At 36.6% G+C, this 15,949-nt stretch overlaps 1 pseudogene across 1 annotated transcript; it reads right to left on the bottom strand.

Annotated features, from left to right (window-relative positions):
* Positions 1-4,227: 4,227 nt before the first annotated feature.
* On the bottom strand, positions 4,228-14,481 carry LOC145231547 (LIM domain kinase 2-like; annotated as a pseudogene). The gene is made up of 5 exons (XR_013860786.1): positions 14,264-14,481; positions 12,559-12,838; positions 12,082-12,271; positions 11,763-12,004; positions 4,228-5,381 (listed from the first exon to the last, which is right to left on the bottom strand). The product of XR_013860786.1 is annotated as an LIM domain kinase 2-like (transcript).
* Positions 14,482-15,949: the final 1,468 nt, after the last annotated feature.

Raw genomic sequence — 15,949 nt, 5'->3', positions numbered from 1 at the left:
GCAAGTTTACGCAAAAAGTTACATTCCTTTTATACGGTGTTCGGTGGGCCAAAAACTTAGTAATGGTTATTTTTTTCCAAATATTATTTTGAAACAAACATTATGTTTTAACATGCACTTTAGTTTGTCCTACAAGCATGTCACTGAAAATTGTGCTTTAATTTGGCTTCCTGGTGGACTTTTTACAATTTCGGGTATAGATGGACGAATTCTTATTTTGGTCACAATGTACACAGTTTTGAAATGTGACTTCAATTCTAACCTAAGAACTCTATCACACGTCTTTAAACTTAAATAGAAAACAAGCACTTTGTCGATTTTTTCCCTATCACTAAACTAAACTTAATCTCAGCTGTATCAGGAAATGGAGCACCATTAAGAGTCAAGTAGCCGAGCCGAATTTAATGCCAAGGGAAGTGCCAAGTATATTCTGCTACACGTAAGTGCAAGCGATTGTTATCGTTAAGGTTTTATGCAGGACGCTGATGTCCAAGAAGTGATTTAGTGAGTGGGTTTTTTCCTGCAATCATAACCTTCGTTTCATCACTGTTTAAGAAGCATTTTGGTAAACGTATTCTGTTATGTAAGTTACCACATATAGAGCGGCAACGACAAAAAAATTAAAGCTTACAAACTATTCAACCAGCTGTATAGCTACAACATACACTTGCGCAAATAAACATATGCGCTGGTCCGAAAATGAATGTCAATCCGTCTGTGTTTTTAGCAATCCTCAGAAGGAAACAAGAGTCTTGGACAAGATTTTCACTAAATCCAAAAGAGTATTTTTTGATGATTATGCTTTAAGGGTAAATATTTTCCTGGAGCGAAATAGGTCCTTGAGACAAGGCCGTTGATCAATTGCAAACGGATCTGTTTAGGTTTATAAAACCAACGCCATGGTTATTTTAAAGTTATAACTCAGTTTGCCAGAACGCTTTAGTGCGCAGTATAACCGTTTGTCTTGAGCAGTGGTTCTTAACCTTTTTGGGACGGTTTCCCACTAAAGTCGATCACCAAGTTCGAATTTCCCCCTCTGTTATTTTTAATACAGATGTGCTCGACGCTAACAAATTTTTTTATTTTTTTTATTGAAATACTTTTGTGAAGCGACTTGGTCGGGACCATATAGGCTTAGTGCAATGATATTTAGTTCGAATAGCGCTAGAGTAAAAGTGTGTCCTCTCTGTTGCATTACTCATTTTTTTGACCACATTCAACAAAGGGAAGACATTTATTCGCGCACAATAACAAAAGCATTGATATTTTAGGCATGTTTGTGATGTAACAAACGGCCTTCTAACACTAGGTGAAATTAATCTTACATGCTGTTGCGAAAAAAATTGTAGTAAATTAATTTTTAACAATTAATTCAAGGCCGGATTCGACCGGCGGGCCGGAGTGTGGTTACTCCCGACTTACATAATTTCCCCCTGGATACAACAAATTTCCCACTAGTGGGAAATTTCCCACCGGTTAAGAACCACTGGTCTTGAGAATAACTACCTCGTTTGGGTCCAGTAAGCATGCCGTAAAACCTTGCGACTATACCAGACTACCCGGGATTTTCTGCAAGTTAAACAATCGATTTGAATTTTCATTTTACGAGTATCGTTTCCATTGTGTGACGCAAGCATTGCATCCAAATTCCCAACCTCCCAAATAAAGTCATTGTAAGCACCATATAATCTCGTTCTATGAAAAAATGAAAATTCAATTTGTTGTATTACTGTTTGTCTCTTTTTGGGCCAAGGGTAAGTAAAGACTTTTTTCTAACGACTCGAACTGGATCTTAATCTTAATACGAAACTGTTTTCTTAAAGTGTGTTATTTCAATTTAGTTTCTTGGTAGGCTATATTATAACGTCAATGCGCTTTGGTATCTGTTTTTATTGTTTTTAGGCATCTGTATTTGGTGTTACAATTGCACACATGAATCCGTAGCTGGAGTCGCCTACGCCTTGCTTAGATGATTCATGTGAAGGACCAGATGTAAACGAAAAATGGAGAATCGAATGTCCGACTGGATATTCAGCTTGCATAACTAATGTGATTAAAGCCAGTAAGGGTTCACTTTAAAAAAGGAAACGCAACCTTAAAAAATATTTCGAAATGTAACAAAAATGTAATACTTACATGCATGCTCATCGTGCAATATGGAGTTAACTCTTAATGACTACGCTACCTACTCAGCGGTTTTTGTCAGTATATCATGTTCTCTTCTATATCGACTTCTATATGGCAAAGGTTTATTGAAATACTTTGGCTTTAAATCGCATTATGTTAAAAGTTCAAGTTAACCTTGGTGGGCCACGTTAAAAACAAAACTTTAAAATACTCTAAGAAGTTAAGTTAAATGCCATCGCAGGCTGCACTTTGGACGCCCCTGCAATCAGTTCAAGAGTTTGTAAAGCCAATCTTCGTGCGACTCACCCGCGGCTACAATAGAATCAATTTTCCTGCCTAATGACAGTAAGGTCACACGACGTTAAGATAAAGCTATACATGAACTTTTATGGCTATTGTTCCATTTTTCCTATGAGTTCATGTTCCACAATCAAGTGGAAAAGTTCTGGCCTCGCTTTTAACCTCCACATAAACGGGAATAAATGAAATTTTTTTTTTAAATAAATACGTTGACAATTCGCGAGGTAGTTATTCTCTGCGTTGACCGACTATAGCGTTTTATTAAACAAATTTGAACGACCAATTAGTTTGCAACTTCGACATGAAAAATCAAGTCCTGGTACTATTGCTTACTTCATTTGTGGCAACGGGTGGGTGGGCTAATGTTCCTTTCTAAACGTTTCCTTTTTAAATAATTTGCAATTAAGTCTTTTTTATGGTTCTAAACTATATATATTTGTTGAAAAACAACTTTGGGTTTTTTAAGTCCGTGTCTGTTGGCAATAGATCCAAATTATTTTCAGGTAACTTTATACGGTCCTACCAACGCACCTATTCTTCCGTTGGTGGAGTCGATATGGTGGGAGGGAAATGTTCAGGACCGGACGTGGCCAAAAAATATCGCGTCAACTGTACGAATAAGCACCAAGCTTGTGTGACTCTACGTTTCAGCAAACAACTGTAACAATGAGAACGGTGAGGATATTAAAGACGAATGCGTACAACGTGAGATTAATGGCACCATGGTTGTGGAGACGGATCTAACTCAATTCATTCCTTACCATTAGCAATGCTGGCAACATTTTTTGCTCTGCTCCTGCGTATCGCCCAGGCTTGAAATAATTTTGCTGATCAAACAACGTACGGCATAAAATTATAACATTGTACAACGTTTTGATTAAATTTCGTTGTGTGTAGAACTAAGTTGATGAACTATTGAAATATATATTTCAAATTTCGGGTATTTATTTCAATTTTATGTTTATTGACCTCTTTTGTCGACACCTCCACCGCACGACAAGCCTAACGCAGCAATTTCTTATGCAACCTAGAACTTTGTAACGTAAGAGGCAAAGGCCACTAAGTAAACAAAAGAGTCCAACCTCGTCAAGTTTCTGTAAAAAAATCCCTTTCCCCAAAAAACAAGAAAATTTCAAAACGTTTGGCCAAGTTTCCCTAAGGTCGAGAGTTCATAAAACCGCCCTCATGGTGACTTATCCCAACAATAAGATCAAATTTCCTGTTTCCATGCACAGGAAGGCTGCACGACGTAAGGTCATGACGACTGCATAGTAATTTATGTTCTTTTTCAGCTTTTCAACTGTAAGCCGTGTCAATAAAGATTTTTTAACTGGTCACATTTTTAAAATCAACATTCCTTAAACAATAAAACGACGCGTTTTACATTGTAATATAAAAGAGATGTATTTTTCACTTTACCTACATTGAAACAAGCTAAGCTCTGTTATTTTACAGTCACTTTACTCGCATATACCTTTTTGAATTGTGATTTCGACAAGAAGTGTAGAATAAAAATCGTATCAAAAATCTTGACATTAACTATGACAGTTTGTTTAAAATTAGGGATTCGATTTACAAAAGTTGTTTTCAGTCTAAGGGACTTCGCTGTGCAAACCGACGAGCGCTTATTATGATTATATTATATCATAATCATGTAAGTTATGATTTGCCACAAGTGTTCTTTCTTTAAACTTACTCAAGAAGTCGGTACAAAATAGTGAACTGATTGCAAGAAAAAAACAGCATCCCTGACTAAGCCGAAGTGGGAATTCCAAGAAGTTTGTGCATTGGGATTCATGACGTAAAGCAAACCCTAAAACCTTAACACGGCAATTGCTGTACAGCCTAAATACAAACTTTTCGAAGGTGTACTGTCGTCATACCTGGTAAATGTTCGCTATTTGGGTTGGAACATGGAGACAAAAATAGATCGTGACTCGTTGGAAAAAAGTAAGGAGAGAAACAGACTATAACAGGAATCAGTACGATGTGGTGACCGACAAATCTGTCTTCACGTATCAAATATCCAAAATGCCTCTTCAGTTTTGGTGTAAAATCTCGTCACCCGTTAAATTCAAAATCTGTGTCAAGATCAAGTAAAATTTGCTATTTTCAGACAATTTGCTTTGCGCATAGTCTTTGTTGGGGAATAGATGGACCTTACTTTCATTGTGACGATCGAATCATACATTTCCTTTTTGAAACTTTACAATTCCAACCATGGCCGACAGATCAATTCTAAAACTCAAACAGGTACGTTGTTAAAATAAGCTCTGTGGCGCCATCTACTGTCGGTTATTTTGGTTACTACAGAAGCAGCAGCGTTTGCATTCCGCGTCTGTTTCGCATTAGCAAAAAACGAATCGGACGTAGTCACGCATTCTGCGTCAGGAGTTCGTAAAACATAAAAAAGTGCGCCAATAAATGAACAAGACGAAAAGAAGCGCAATTAGGAAACAGTGTTGTTGGACAACTGAACAAACAAAAAATGTACAAATAATTAATTTTACACGGCAGTCAATTAGAGTTAAACGACACCATTAAAATATCTAAGAACCTGAGCCAAAGCAAGAGTCACAGTGCGAGCAAAAAAGCAAAAATACTATAAATCAGACCTATAAGAATTTTTGGTAAAACAGGCCTTGACTCGAACAGGGCAAGCTCTTTCTATGGTGTCGACGAGCATTGTTTAGCCTCTACGGTCTTGTACTGATTTTGGCCTTTGTTGATAAACGATTTAAACAAGCGAAAAAAATCCACATATTTAATGAACGCAAAGCCGTATTGAAGAGGAAGACGAAAGACACGGCTGAATAAGGACACATGACCACTGGTAAAACGCCCAGAAAACAAGAAAGTCCAGACGAAATGCATGAAAAAAATCAAAAGAAAAATCTGCAGATTGCTTTTTCTAATATGACACCATATTTGCACGGCAGTAAACCAGTTTGCACCTGAAAACAACAACAACAGTTTTGCATTAGTTTGCATATTCGGTCTATGTTATATGTAAATGTAACTAGATGGTTTGTTTTCCATAAATATCACCTATTAAAACTAGAAACGTGGCTTATGTACGTCTATTTTATAGATTCTGTATCATATGTCTAGTGTATACAGTGTGTAGTGTATTTCGAGTTTTCATTCTATTTAAATCTAGGAAGGTGGCTTTCCAATATATTTTCATTTTATAGTTTCTAAATCATGTTTACCTGTTTACTATGCACACAATTTGATCTTCACACACAACTGTTTTGGTAACGAAAAACGAATTGGTCCCCATACACGTGTTTATTTTTATGCTTTAAAATGCTGATACCTTTACATGCTTTAGTCCAGGGTGTCCAACCCGTGGCCCGCAGGAAGGTTCTGAGTGGCCCGCGCGGTATTTTTCGAAATGACTTATATTATGAACTTTAACACCTGTGTCTATGTTAATTAATGGTAAAAAGATTTTCAAATTCCATATTTTTTGTTATTTTTTAGATAAACAAATTAGTAGATAGCATCAACCCAAACTACAAAAGGTTTTGTCCATATTCTATTTCAGTATAGTGTCATATATTTACAAAAGTAGCACAAAAAAAACTGAAAAAATACTTCCAATCTGAGAATTTAACCATTAGGTTGGAACTCGGTATAGCTGTGCAAGGCTGATTTTGAAGCAGGTAAAACTTTTCCTAGAAAACCTAGGCAGTATTACATACAGTGACAAATTAGAAAGATATTTTGCAGCAAAAGTGTGTGTAACAAAGTGTTCTTCTGCAGCCTATCGCCATGGAGTCGCAGAACGACTGTAAATGACCTTTTAACGCGCTGATGTCTAACCACCACATAGCATTACTGCGCTGATGTCTAAACAGCAAATGAATTCCTTGCAAAACGCCTGTTCACCCGTCAAGCAATGATCTCCCGCTATGCATTAAGTCACCACAGTTATAAACCAGTGATCTACTCCGATTCGGCTTCTGTCCAGTGCACACTTATTATGAGCTGTAACCATTTGGGCGATGAAGCCAAAATTTTAAATACTAAACACTACATAAAGTCACTATTAATGGAAAAAAGGACTTATTACAACCACAGTCAAAAATATGGACAACTATTTTTTTGAGTGCGGATGATGCATCATCAAAGTCATCTTATTCAATGATTGTAGAAAATACTCAAAACTTCATATGCTTTTACATGTCCAACTAACATTGGTTTATATCGGTAAAAAATAATAATAATAAAAAACTATTAATACATAGTTGCTAAAAACCCTCTTGTGTGTTTTACTTTTGTTCCTTTATCAGTGTTTTCTTTTTGTAATTATGCTCTTCTCTGTGGGCACTTTTCTTTCTAAAACTAGAAGGGTGGCTTAGCACATATTGCCCTTGCATATACACTATAACCTATTTGAAAAAAATAATATATTCCCTACACTTATTTTATGTTGGGTCCCATATCACACACTGTCTTTTATAAGATTAGTTGTTTCTGCAGGCAGAAACTCATGGGTCCCCACACATGCAAAGTTGTAAATAATGCATTTCAAGAAATAACCATGTGAAAGTTTGGTATTGTAAGGTCAAACACAATGATTGGTACTGAGCATAAACAAACATGCTATGTGGAGTACAAACTATCTAAATTTTCTTCCATTTGGGTATTTTTAAAGGTTTTTCTATTGTATGTTCTATCTGAAAAATGAAGGGGTAAATAGCGAAAAATTAGACTAAAACACAACAATCAGCTGCTATTATTGGAAAATGGCACAAGCTGTCCTAATTTCATTCAATTCAGACTTTGTTAAAAAAAATCACCCATCGGGGGCTAGTGGGGTAAATGTTGGGGCTACAGGTTGGAAAACAACAATCAACAACCATAGATAGCACCCACTACAAGCTGCCCAAGTTTTATTCAATTCAGACATTGTTTAAAAAATTGTCCTATTTTGGGGGGCCAGGTGTAATGGTTTGGGCTACAGGGCAGAACACAAGAATCAACACCAAAAATGGCATACTCTACAAGCTTTCCAAATTTTATCCAATTCAGGCATTGTTTAAAAAAATCCCCTTTTTTAGGGGGCTAGCGGGTAAATGTTGGGGCTACAGGTTGGAAAACAACAATCAACACCTAACAATGGCACAATAAACAAACTGTCCAAATTTCATCCCATTCGAACAATACTTAAACAATTCACCCTTTTGGGGGGGCTAGTGGGGTAAATAATTGGTTTCTACTCTAAAACTAAAAAAATATCAAATCACAATAACCCAATCCACAGTCCTGTAAATTTTTGTCCAAATCGGCAAATGTTTAAATATTTGGCCACTGGAGGGGCTTATGAGCAACAATTGTTGATGCCTCTGATGTCATAAGGCTGTTAACACCCCCTGAATGTCAACTGCACAAACAACCACCAAGCAACCCACAAACACTAGGAATGAATATATTTGCCTTTATAACATCACACAAAACTAACGTTTGTGGTGTGCACAAACCACATTTTACATTTTTGGGGCTAGCGGGGTAAATACTGGGGTTATCATTTCAAACGAAGCAGATGGCACATCTACATAACTATATCTACCATCTGTGAAAGTTTCATCCAAATCCATCAAAGATTTCAGGGCAAAAAGGGGTGGACAAACTTCAGGGAAGAAAAAAAGAAAAAGAAAAAAAAAGAAATCGAGTAAAATCAAGATGTGTCCCCTTCAAGGAAGGGGACCCATAATAACAGCATGGGAAATTAACTGATTCAGTGCTTGACGTTTCAATTCTTACTTATTAAATATTTAATAACTACTTCATTTCGGTAGTCTTGTGTTGTTACTTTTTTGCCATTTCAATTAAGATTCAATGATGTTGGGTAGGGTTTCTTTTTCGGTCGTTGTTTACCTACCTAAAAAAAGTTATTAAACCGGCTGGAATCCACCCATGTTGTCAAACCTAGTCGTGTTGCCTTAGCGCCACTTGTTTCTACAACGAGATTACAACCTCTTAGGCCCCCTTTCTTGTTACCAGGAACACCTGCTGCGTTTTTTTTACCGTTGCCCTCCCTCCCTTAGTATTATTTTAGTGTATTTTCAACCGCCAGGTTATCACAGCTGTGTCGTATGTTTTCATGCCACTTTACCGTCATGTGTTATTATGCTTGTCGCGTTCAAGTGCACATGAACAAAATAAAATACGATACGATACTACAAGCAATTGTTTATATTTTAGCACATTAGAGCTTGTATTTCTGAAAAAAAATGGGTGAATCGAATTAAAGGTTACAAAATTCTTTAGAATACCATACATTGCTCCAAACAACAATGCATGAAACTCCAAGATCATGTACTTCAGTCAGAACAGCCATTTTGAAATTTTTACGTTTTTGGGGCCTGTGGGTGAACTACTGGGTTATTCAGGGTCGAACTTCAGGAGGATCAAATTTGGATTAATAACTAATATCTGTGTAAATTTGAATAAATGTTAAGCACTCGTTTATAACCTAACGTGTATAACAAACTAGCATTAGACACAAAAAAGTAAACACGGACCAAAACAATATGTGTCTGCTTTAGGGAAGGGGACCCACAATAACTGTCAATTTTTATCTTTATGTTTATTGTTTTACTTAAAATCATCCTTTTGTGGATAAGCATTAGTGTGGACCAACAGCCGCTCTATACGATATTTACCAATTTACTATATACATCATTTGATCTACACATATGATTGTTTTTGCAAGCAAAAACGAAAGGGTCCCCACACACGCGTTTGTGCAGATTTACAGTAAACAAATGTTTCGGTTATTTTTAGATTCTTAAAGAAAAACTTTCAGAAAGCATTAACCCAACTTTAAAAGTTTTGTCCGTATTCTTTTTGCATCATTATTGTCATAAAATTACAAAAAACAGTAAATAAGAACGGGAAAAATACTTTCAATTTAATCTCATGCTTTGACCTTGATATTGTCGTTCAAGGTCAGTTTTTAAAAACAATTTTCCAAAACTAAAAATGTGTGTGATAACTTAATAAAATGACATAGCATAGCAGCGCAAAACAGCTGATTTCTAATCACTGACATGACTGTCTTGTAAAACGTCTGTCCGGACGTCAAGCTGAGCACTTCCGCTGCATTCACCTGGGCCTTAATCGTAAACCAGTGAATTACTCCCTTGGGGGTTGAGACTTCTATCTGACTGACAGTGTACACATATTATGGTCTGTAAAAGTAACTATTTGGCCGATGAAGGCAAAATTTTAAATACTAAAGAATAACCTACTGCAAACAAATGTTTAACATTTCAGAACATTAGGGCTTGTAATTCTGGCCTAAAACTGAAACTTATTATTTTGGGGTTTAAGGGGTAAAAATGGGTGAATTTAATAAAAAGTTACAAAATTCTTTAGAATACCTTACATTGCACCAACCAACAAAGCATGAAACTCTCAGATTATGTACTTTAGCCAGTACGGCCGTTTTAATTTTTTTGTTTTGGGAGGGGCTGTGGGTGAACCTGCTGGGTCGTTTGGGGTCAAACTTTATGAGGATCAAATTTGGATTAATAACTAACATCTGTGCAAATTTGAATACATTAAAAGCACTCTTTCTTGACCAAACACATTTAACAAACCAGCATTAGACACAAATGAATATTTGGGGGTTTAAGAGGTGAAAATGGGTAAAGCAAGATTCACACCAGACGCGGTTGGCGGATAGCGACATGTTTTTGCGTTCGACAGCAAGCGACGGGGTATTCACACCAGACAGCGACTTGCCGTGACGGCGTGATTTTCTCGGTTGAAACGGCTGACGGCAAAGTTAACTCGGATTTAACTTTTCCGTCAGCCGCGCTAGACTGCTGGATGAAAAACTTTATATTCGGCGGATGTTCGACTTGTTTACGATACATTTCTGCGTGATTTCGGTCTTTTTGTTTGTAGGTGGATTGTTTTATTGCTATTTACCAGAAAAATAAGAATGGAGTCAATGAAGTACTGATAGTATTGGTACAAATTGTCTTGTTTTAATTGTTTTTTGGAAGTTTTTAGCAAATTAGTTTGTAATGCTCGTTTAATTTTTTTGTAAACAGTTCAAAATCAAATACTGGACACAAACATACTAAAATTTTATTACCAGTGGTTTCAAGAACTTTTGTTTACAGCTTTTTGATTATTCTTGGGTGGTCAACTAGTCATTGTTGTGTATGGATTTCCAGGTTGGTATACTTGAATAAAAATGTAGTTTCTGCTAATCAACTGTTTCATATGTTTCCAGAGTTTAAGACATAAATTTGTGACATGTTTGTCTGACCATAGAAAGCAATTTCCCTATGAAAACTTCATCAAACGTCACATGGCAAAATGGTGAAGTTACAAACTTCAGAGAAAGAGATGCCACAAGCCAACGAATGCAACTTTTATTCCTCACAATTGACACCATCTAGCATCATTGTGATTGTGCAACAATGTGCAAGTTTATGTACATGCATCTTCTTACATTTAAGCTTTTTTGTGTGTTGTTATATGATTGTTTTCTTTGCATTTCTGCAATCTTGTGTTTTCTAAATTGTGTTCATTTAAGGTATTGCTTCTATATTGCCAACTTTGAAACATAAAGTGTCTGTAAAACAGGAAAGTGTGTTTCAACAGCAATGACAGAAGTAAACTAAATCCAATATTGCTGTTGCAATTGATTTTGGAAACATTACACAGTGGGATGACGATCAACATTATATTTTGTCACAAAATAAACTAAACAGAATTTCGTATCAACTTTCTTAAGATGTAGAAACACTCAATATGTCGAGCACGTTGACCCAGTTTTCTTAGCAACAAAAGTCGTTGACGCTAACTGCACTGCCGGTGTGAAGGGCCAACGTCGCGCCAAATGTTACGCGGAAAATCTGCTAACTACCGCCGGCGCTGACATCGCTAGCCGCAACCGTCAACCGCGTCTGGTGTGCAGAGCTCTTAAATCTTTTTTTAGGGTACAAAATTCTTTAAAATACCTTATATTGCACCAAACAGCAAAGCATATAACCCTTAAATTAAGTACTTTAGTCAGTACAGATGTTTTTAAAAAATTACGTTTTGGGGGCCTGTGGTTGAACCGCTGGGTCATTTGGGGTTAAACTTCTATGACTACTAACATGTGTCTAAATTTGGGGGAAAATGAAGCACTCTTTCTTGACCAAACGCGTATCACAAACCAGCGTTAGACAAAAAAAGAGAAAAAAATTCGGACAAAAACAATATGTGTCCCCTTCATAGAAGAGGACCCATAATAAAAGAAGCAATAAAATTGTTAACAGTCAAATGGGCCATTGCAAAGTTAGGATATTTTTACACATTACCTTCATCCATTGTTAATCGCTTTAACGGATCTGCATCCCAACATTGCTTCATAATATTACATAAAAGTTGAAGTATTTCAAAATCCTTGGATTCTGGTTGCAAGGAATCCATGATGTCAGTAAGTGGAGCTAGATTTGGTCTTTCACCACGTAAAATGGCATTTTGGATAATAAGCGGATGGCGTTCAGCATCTTTATACATTTCTTTCTTTGTAATAACTTCGTAAAGCACCATTGCATAACTGTAAAATGAAAACAATAGTTGATGCTCAAACAGCAAAACAAATTAGCAAAAAAGGTTATCTAGAAGTAAATTTACCTGTAAACATCCATAGGATAATCTCTGATGATTTTCACTTTGGTGCCATCTTCATTTTGGTGTGCTTTATAGAGCTCTGGGGCACAGTAAAAATTGGTTTTCTGATCTTTTTGTTTTTTTTGTTTATAGACTCCCAAGAAGCAGATGGTATCTCAAGGATTCTTGCAGAACCAAAATCACGAATTTTTACCTAATACAACCACATGTGTATTAAAGGTAAGGTAGCACATAATACCATCACACCTTATTAAAAAATAGAACATAAAGTTTAAACACTTGACACACTTAATGGGGGAGCCCTAGTGAAATACCTAGTCAAGGTATGGGGTTCAACCAACCAACATGCCATTACAATTTTGCCCAAGTCAGATGCTGTAATTATTAGACCTATTTAGAGCAGAAATCGTATGCGTTTCTGACTGCATCAGGCTGTAGACACCCCCTAAATGCCTTTTGTCAAGTAGCAAGGTTTCTTACCTCTTTGGATTCTGTGAGAAGTACATTCTGTGGTTTAATATCGCCATGAACAACAGACATTGAATGTAGGTAACTAAGACCTTTGGCAAGTCCCATTGCAATATGAAATCGGTCATCCCAAGCAAGTTCTTCATATTTCAGCACAAGATCCTGCAGGTTTCCCCCACCTGCCTGTTCGAGCATGAGTTCAATAGAACCAGTCGACAGTTTTTTTCGTTCAAAGCACTTAAGTATGTTGGGATGATTACACAAGTGCAACATTTTATGCTCTCTTTCCACACTGGACATAAAATATAATTCTTTGAACGAAGGATTTTGAAGAAATACCAATAAGGGAAAAAGGCTTTAATAATCATGCTACTAAAAGTACAAACAATGCTAATCTGATTCAAATCCTTTAGTTTCTATACGTATTTCAGCAAATTTTGACATTGTTTAAAAAAATCACCCATTTTAAATGTGTTAGATATGTTTAAACTTTTCCCATAGTTTTCTGCCACTTCTGCAACTTTTACAGTTTCTTCAAATCTTCAACATATTTAAAAACAAAAACAGTAAATAAAATATTGTTAAGTAGACATAATTACACACAAAAAAATGCTTTTTAATGTAACATTATAACCATTGTGGTCCATACTTATAATAAAAGACAGTAAACTTGGATAATACTGAAGTCATACATGTACTTGACCAGGGGTTCTTAAACTTTTTCGGTCGAGCCCCACTTGACACGATTTATTTATTCTCACGCCCCCCCTAAAAACGTTAGCACTGATGATGCTTGTCTTGTTTTTTGAAAACAACCTACATCATAGATCCGCCTTAGCTACTGTCAAGTTAGTTCCAAACGTTGGAAAAAGCCACTTCAACACAGATAAGTTGGGAAAAAAGGTTTTTTTTGCACGCGCACTGAGCCACGTTGTCAGTATTCGTGTAAACTACGCATATGTTGCCCAGAAATTGTTGATTCACCCAAAATCAAGGCAATCTCTAAAGCGAAATTGCGAACAAATAAAGAATGTACAGCCGACTATATAGTACAGGACTACAGGGGTCACCAAACTACGGCCTGCGATCCCATTTTTTAGGTTTGCCAAAACGTATTGATAACTTTGTTACTGTCAAAAATTATTCTACTCCTTACGAAAGTTTACTGTTACGACATGCCAAATTAATATTACCGACTTTCATAGGATTGCAATGCCCAGGATTGACCCAAAGCCAGTTTATTACGTCACAGACAAAACAAAAAGTGTTAATTGTGCGCAAACAATTGCCTTATTGTGTTACTTGTGACGTAATATATAAGCATTTCTTGTAAGATGAGACTAACTATACAATTTAACAGATTTTAAATGGGTTTTCTAAAAGATCATATCTTGGCGCCCCTATAAAAATCGCCTCGTGGGCTAAGTTTGAGAAGACGGCACTAGGGCATGTAAACTATGCCGCACGGGCGAATAAACGTATCCGGCCCGCAGTGGAAAAAAAGTTTAGTTAGTACAACTGGACATCCATTTCAGAGTAATGAAGCGTTTACTTTGCTGCCTAATGAAGCGTTCACTTTGCTGCCATAATGTGCTTCACCCCCCTTGCGAACCCTTCACGCCCCCCTAGGCCCCCCAGTTTAAGAACCCCTGTACTTGACATTCACAAAAAGACAGATGGAGAGACAAATTATTCTTAACAACTGTGCTTTATGTGCATTCAATAAGTTCTGCTTCTTACTTCATCAGAGGCATGACATAAACGAAATCGCTTCACAACAATGTTACCATACTCCGGGTGTTCCTTTGTATAAACTGTGCCAAATCCACCATCAGCAATAACATCGTCTTTAAAATCCTTGGTACATTTTCAGAGGTGGAATTTAAGACTGCGTTGTTGTTTTTACTGCTGGTCATGTTCACTTTCATTAGTTACATTATTACATATTGAATTAATTGATATAATTGTAAACATTGACTTTTCTCAATAATGTTATCTTTGCTGTTCAATACATAAAATATTGTTGGTCATAAGCTAAACCTGAAAATTTCTGAAAATGAAACTGTTTCACCATACTGAAAACTAAGAATGAGATTTAACTCATTTCTTTGCCTCTTTTTACTCGGTTTTAATTTAGATGTAGTTTTCAATTGCACTGGACTGAATACATTCTCCGGTTTAATGCTACTATCATGCCCACCTTGGCAAGTTTATTTATTGAATCTGAAAACGGCGCAGCAGATTAGTAAATTCGGAGTCGGACCAAAAACAAGGAGGTTCCCCAGACGGTCATTTTTTGTCTCTGGTTCTTTGAAGCTTCAAAACAAAAACAAGATTCATTCTGCATTATTTTACAATTAAACTGTAGAACGAAATAATCCAGTAGTTCCATAACTTTTCTAGCATACGGCGTATCTAGAAACCAATTTTTTATACCGTTTGTCAAACAAGATTGCAAAAAAACTACAGGCTCTTGGCGATAATCGTAAAATTATCCGGCTTGCGCAAAAAAAGGTTGGTGACCCCTGGCGTAGTTGTCAGCTCCCTGTAAAGCTCGACAAAACACTGAACGCGACTATGTAGCTGTCACAGATTAATAAAGCCCAATTATTGTTGAAGATCTCAAATAACAATCCACTTGTTAGTTTCCGTCGCGTAGAGCTATTTCTGGAGTGTAAAGTTTCAAAACCGTCTGTTCGACCAGAAGTGAACCCGATCCAAAAGGCTTTTGTTTCACCAGAACTGAAACTTACGCATTGCATTTCGGCAGGTGTCGTAATTAAAGTTTTTGACATAATATTACGCAATGATTTCTTTGGCGTCTATTAAGACAGCTCAAAACGATTACTTGTGGCTGCCAAATGTTTTTTTTAAATTGGAGGTACCAAAATTAGGATTAGATATTAATGATTTTTATTAGGTGTAGGCTACTAGGCTACTGCTTTGGCACACAGGAGCACAAAGACCAATTATAAGGCCTAAAGAAATTGAATGAGAAAACGTATGTCTTTGCTTACCACAGCAGTCACGCGTTCTGCGTCAGGAGTCCGTAAAACATAAAAAAGTGTGCCAATAAATAAACAAGACGAAAAGCTGCGCAATTAGGAAACAGTGTTGTTGGACAACTGAACGAGCATTCTTTAGCCTCTACGGTCTTGAACTGATTTTGGCCTTTGTTGATAAACGATTTACACAACTGAAGAAAATCCATATAGCCAATGAACGTTAAGCCTTATGGAAGAGGCAGACCCAGGACACGGCTAAACAAGGGCACATGACCACTGGTAAAACGCCTAGAAAACAGAAAATCCAGACGAAACGCAGAGTTTGGTGAGAACAATCAAAAGAAAAATCTGCAGATTGCTTTTTCTCTGATCACACCATTTTCGTATGTCAGTAGGCT

Source organism: Phallusia mammillata, chromosome 1, assembly GCF_965637545.1.
Source record: "Phallusia mammillata chromosome 1, kaPhaMamm4.hap1.1, whole genome shotgun sequence".
Classification (NCBI taxonomy): Eukaryota; Metazoa; Chordata; class Ascidiacea; order Phlebobranchia; family Ascidiidae; genus Phallusia; species Phallusia mammillata.
This window is presented reverse-complemented; position numbering and strand designations above follow the sequence as displayed.